Source organism: Poromitra crassiceps (assembly GCF_964638095.1).
Source record: "Poromitra crassiceps genome assembly, chromosome: 10".
Classification (NCBI taxonomy): domain Eukaryota; kingdom Metazoa; phylum Chordata; class Actinopteri; order Beryciformes; family Melamphaidae; genus Poromitra; species Poromitra crassiceps.
This window is the reverse complement of record NC_139631.1, coordinates 26,172,149-26,178,148: the sequence shown is the minus strand read 5'-3', so window position 1 is coordinate 26,178,148 and position 6,000 is coordinate 26,172,149.

The window sequence follows — 6,000 nt, the reverse complement described above, 5'->3', positions numbered from 1 at the left end:
GATATTTTTGCTACAAAACCTTGTTTTGATTTAGATTCCTAAAAAGTCATATTCACGCCACAAACTATATAAAACAACTGATTAACTTGAAAACTATATTTTCCCAAAAGTATCACTCACGGAAGCTTTGAGCCATGCTCATTTTTCATCTACATCATTTCATTGAGTTTTAATTAACACAACAAGGATTCAGTGTCCTGAGATGACATCACTCGGAGCACAAATTCAACCTCATTGGCTGTCAATATCTCTTACTCCAAATTAAATTGTGCAATAGTGTACACAGTGTTAGTATTACATCAGATTATGTACACAATACATTTATTTTTGTTGTTCAGTTAACCGATGTTCTGCCAAAAATCTTAGACTAGCCCTGTAGCTATTGCTATTATTAGGACTGGGAGTTAACCAGGCAGAACACCTCTCCCCACATCACATAGCCCACACTTCTTTTCTGTATTCTCTTAAAATGCCTGAACTCAGAGCCCTCGTTGCAGAGCGAATCAAAAGCAGGCAGTTTCATTATCGGTGTCCCTTTCTCCTCTATTTATTCCGTTGTAATTCATATGATTTTCACTGATGTGGTTTGTCTCCTCTCTGCTCCATGGAGAGTCAATGAACTGCCAGCAGACAAGTTCTAATACATTTACGCCATTACAATGTGTCAGGCAGCCACTTCTCCTTCGCCTCCTTTGCCTGCTGCCCGGACGGATGGCATTAAAGTGGTTACACTACAGATGCAACATCAGCCACTTAAAGAGGAAAGTCATTGTGCGTGTTTGGAGAGACGGGGGCCATGTTCACACAGGCTACTGGTGCTGTGCTGCTGCAACATTCTGTTCCAAGAATTGCCTTATTGTTGGAGAGAGAGACGTCTGCCGGCGTCGTGCGCGCTGCCGTTTCACTGCAAATGCCACCGGTTCATTAAATGAACCGCCGTCAACATATTGAGTTTTGCTCCCATTTGAATTGGCGGCACGGTGAACAGTTAGCTATCCGGGGGAGCGGGGGCCCACCTGCCGCTGGTGCTGTTATGTCTTTAGGTGATCTATAAAATGTTATTATTTAAAACAAGCTCTTTATGGATTGCGTACGAGGCGTGCTTAGCACATGATTGATCTGACCTTTCACAGACCGTCGTTCTTGGAGAAAACATCAGGCTTAACCTTTTTTCGCTGGATTTCCCTGCCAACGTCTGTGTACAATTGTGTGCGTTTGTGTGTGTGTGTGTGTGTGTGTGTCTGTTTGTGTGTGTGCGTACTTAAGCACATGAATTCATGAGTGCATGTGCCTATGCGTGTGTGTGTGTGTGTGTGTGTGTGTGTGTGTGTGTGTGTGTGTGTGTGTGTGCGTGCGTGCGTGCGTGTGGGTGGGTGTGTGTGTGTGTGTGTGTGTGTGCATGTGTGGTAAATCAGCATCTTGTATCCCTTTGCCTCATATGCTTTTATAAGGTTTTCTCTGCTGAGATGAAAATAAAAGAATACAGATTGATTGATCAATCATGTCTGAGAGGGCATCTGCGCCTGCGTGTGTGTCTTTGTGTGCGTCTATGTGTGTGTGCGTCTATGTGTGTGCGTCTGTGTGTGTGTGTGTGCGTGCGTCTGATGTGTGTGTTTGTGTGTGTGTATGCCGGGGCTATGTGCAGATTGATGCAGGATAGAGATTGATGGAGCCTTGCCGTGAGGAGGATACTCAGTTATCTCCTTGTAATTAAAATCCACCTCATAAAGATTATTGACTCCCCCACCACACAAACCAGCATGCTCCCTCGCTTGGCAGGGTTTGCAAAGCGCTTCTTAAAAAATGAAAAATAGCATATTAAGCAGCACATATTTCCCATTTATGCGGAACATTTAGATGTGGTTAAGTTATCGTAATGTGCAATAAAACCTGGATGTGAAATTTGTAATCCACTTTGGAAAATTGCTTACTATATTGCTTTAACATCCCCTGAAAGAGCTTTTGAGATGTGTGTGCCAGGTTTATTGTACGCCATAATTTAAAAGTCCTCAATGCAGGCAGTAAATATAAATTTATTAGTGGCAGCTTTAAATAGGAGGGCTGAGGTAGCATGAGTGACTGAATGCTTGAGTGTGTGCGTGCGTGTGCGCGTGTGCGTGTGCGTGTGCGCGTGTGCGTGTGTGTGTGTGTGTGTGTCTTTGATAAGTGGCAACTGAGATTACGCTCCTTCTGCTTGTTTCACCATGAAAAAAGGTGTTAGTGTGTTTGTGTATGCGCGTATGGGAGTGGGATGGGGGCGGTGGCTCAGTACAGCGCCGTACATCAAATCTCTGCTCTGAATTAACCAATTTAACAGAATGTAATTGTCAGTTCCATTAAACTGTTTCTAATTATGTGTGTTTCTTTCTTAATTTGGAGGAAATGGGAAGTTGTAAGGTTCAGCAGTACAGGTTCGGTGTGGTAGACTGGGATAGGGTTTCCTCCTGCCCCTAGGGCCACTGAGGGGGAAGGAACCACCTCTAGCACTTAGCTGTGTTATTCCAGTGTGACCACAAAGAGTGTGTGTTGTTTAAACAGTCCCATGTAAACATGATCTGGTCTCTGTAACGCATTGGAGAGAGTCAGAGAACACCAACACACTCTGATCTGCCAGGATGTGTCCCGTACATGTGTCCCTTTTGTCCATGTCCTCAGCAGGTGGAGAGCTGTTGCTATGGGGTCGGATGCCCTGTGCGTCCCGGGACAGTGATCCTCCATCAGGCTTTGAAAGGGTCTGGACCCCACAGCCTGTCCCGCTGGCAGGCAGAAAGGTGTGTGGTTGCAACACAGTCTCACAGATAATTATAGAATAGCAACGTTTTGGACCAACGTTGCTATGTTACAATTTCGGCTCCAAAATTTTAAAATGGTAACGTTCTGAGATTTTAGGGTTAGGGTAGGGGGAGGGGTTAGAAACGGAAAATCTCTGTAAACCACGCCCAAACCACGCCCACCCCTGTAGAAACGTACATTACCATTTTACAATTTCTGAGCTGAAATTGTAACATAGCAACGTTGCTCCAAAAACGTTGCTATTTAAAAAAAAAATTGGAGATGGAGAAAGATTGCACAAACGGCTCAGTCATATAAGGATATTCTCAAATCAAAATAACAATAGAAGGTCTTCTATTACTCAAATGACAGGCCCATTTGACATAATCCAGCAGTGGGACAGACTTGGCAGTTGGCACCACAGAGGACACCATCCTCCTGCTATAGTGTGAAAAAGTACTTTGTCTTTTTTGCAGGTGTGTGAGGTGGCCTGCGGCACCAGCCATATACTGGCCCTAACCACAAGTGAGTAGCCTATCATCCATCTCTAAATTCTCATGTCTCTCTGTCTGCTTCATTGTTTTGGAGGTCATGGCCAAAGAGTGCGGGTCACTGAACATAAAACAATCCGCTTCAAATCTAGGTTTGAACTTTATTGCCGCCCACACACAGCCCCTTCCCCAAATGATGTCTTGCTCCTCTTCCAAGCCCCTCCTCCTTCACTGCCTCCCTCATCAAGCCCCTCCTCCATCACTCCCTCACTGATCAAGCCCCTCCTCCCTCACTCATCAAGCCCCTCCTCCCTCACTCCCTCACTCATCAAGCCCCTCCTCTCTCACTCCCTCACTCATCAAGCCCCTCCTCTCTCACTCCCTCACTCATCAAGCCCCTCCTCTCTCACTCCCTCACTCATCAAGCCCCTCCTCCCTCACTCCCTCAACCTCACTCATCAAACCATCATTCACCTCAGAGGGAAGCATCATTAATGCACAGTAGGACCCAGCAGCTTGATGTGTGCTAATTATATTGTGTGTTTTACACGCTGGATGACTTTTGCTTAGTCAGTGATGAGCTCAGGCTCTGGTAATTGTTTTTTTGGGAGTGATGAGTTTATAAAAGCCTGTGTGTGTGTGTGTGTGTGTGTGTGTGTGTGTGTGTGTGTGTGTGTGTGTGTGTGTGTGTGTGTGTGTGTGTGACTGAAAGTGTGTATGTGTGTGCACATGTGCAGATGCACACACTTGTGTGTGCTCATGCATGTGTATTCTTGCATGAGGTTGTGCGCATGTCTGTGCATTTGTAAGTATGCCATAAAGACAAGATTATTCAGAGCAGGGGCGTCCGGGTAGTGCAGCAGTAGATTCCCTGCCTACCAACACGAGACTCACAAGTTCGAGCCCCACAATTGATTGGCACAATTGGCCGTGTCTGCGGGTGGGAAGCTGGATTAATTGCATGTGTCCTGGTTGCTGCACTAGTGCCTCCTCTGGTCGGTCGAAGCGCCTGTTCAGGGGGGAGGGGAACTGGGGGGAATAGCATGATCCTCCCACATGCTACGTCCTGCCAGTGAAACTCCCCGCTGTCAGGTGAAAAGAAGTGGCTGGTGACTGCACATGTATCAGAGGAAACAGTCTACAACTCTCCCCAAATCGGCAGAGGGGGTGGAACAAAGACCGGGACAGCAGGAGGAATTGGCCAAGTACAATTGGGAAGAAAATTGAGGGAAATCAGAAAAAAACTTGATTAAAAAAATGTATTATTCCAAAGCTCCACACATTTGACACCTTTAATGACTTAGAAATGATTAGCATTGAGGCAAAAAGTAAAAAATCTCCAGAATGTTTCACAGGCAGGTTGAAACCTCATGCTGCATGCTCCATCAGCCCCACACAAAACTTTGACACACACCATCAAACCATGGAACCACACTACAGGCCCTGCTTGCATTCTCCACAGCCCATGTGATCTTTCACTGCTGTACATCATCAGTGCTGTAGCTGTAAGTGCTGCTTAGCCCTGGGCTAATCACTCTGATTGGAGGTGTCCTCTGGCTCACCTGGGGGCTTCCAATCCTATTAGGCCAAGCGTCCTGAGCCCTGCACAGCCAGCAGCCTCTCCTGTTTGATCACTGGGGCTTAGCGCCCACGTCTTGTCCTCTTATGTTGCTGTTCAGGCATGGAGGAGGGGGGGGGGGGGGGGGGGGGTTAACTCTCCTTAACTCTTTAGGGGGGCAGAGGGGAGTTCAGTCAGTGCCCCACCTCCCTCACTGATGCTCCTCTGCTCAACTGGAGCTGCTCTTTAAACTTCTTATGTGGGTTGAGAGGCGGAACACTGCAAGTTTATTCCTAAGCAGAGGAAGGATGGAATAGATGGATAGGACGAGGGATAAGAGGAGGAAGGGATAATGGAAAGGGGTGACATACATATATATATACAGAGGAAGTTGCATAAGAGGTGACCTATATGGGGGGATGACTGTCTCTATGGCGTGACAGGTGACTTGAAGTTCACCTCAATATCTCACAACTTTCAACATCTCTCTCTCTCTCTCTCTCTCTCTCTCTCTCTCTCTCTCTCTCTCTCTCACTCTCTCTCGCGCCGGTCTATGCAAGTGTGGAAGCTCTGTTGCCTGGTTAGAAGTCAATGCACCTGATCGCCCACTAGGCCTGTCACCTCTTTCCTGCTCCACCACCTCCTCCACCTCCCCTCCAGCACCCGTTCGCTCCCTCCCTCCACCCTCCCCCCCCCCCCACACTGCTATTCTCCTCCATCCATGTCTCTCTTGCCGTGGCTCCCCTCCTCCCTCCCTCCCCTCCTCCGCCTGCTCCCGCGGGCCAGGAGCACCCAGGAAGAGCCATGTGTTTCCAAAGTGGACTGGATGGGAAATCGAAGCAGGGCTTCTGTGTTTATCAAGCCACAGCTCCGTCACCTTGCTCCTACTCCCGTCTGGAGGCCCCGGCAAATTGGTGACAGCAGCAACAACCCTGAAACACACATGCCCCACTGCCGTGTGCACGTGTGTACGTGCACACACATACACACACACACACACACACACACACACACACACTCACGTGCACGCACACACACATGCACACATGCACACACACCCCATAGCACCTTGGCCTGTTGTTTAGTTTTATTGCTGGTGTCAGGTGAGGAGGTGTAGGTAGGAGTGCTGTCTAACACACACCCACACGCTACAGACTACACACCATGCACGCACACACG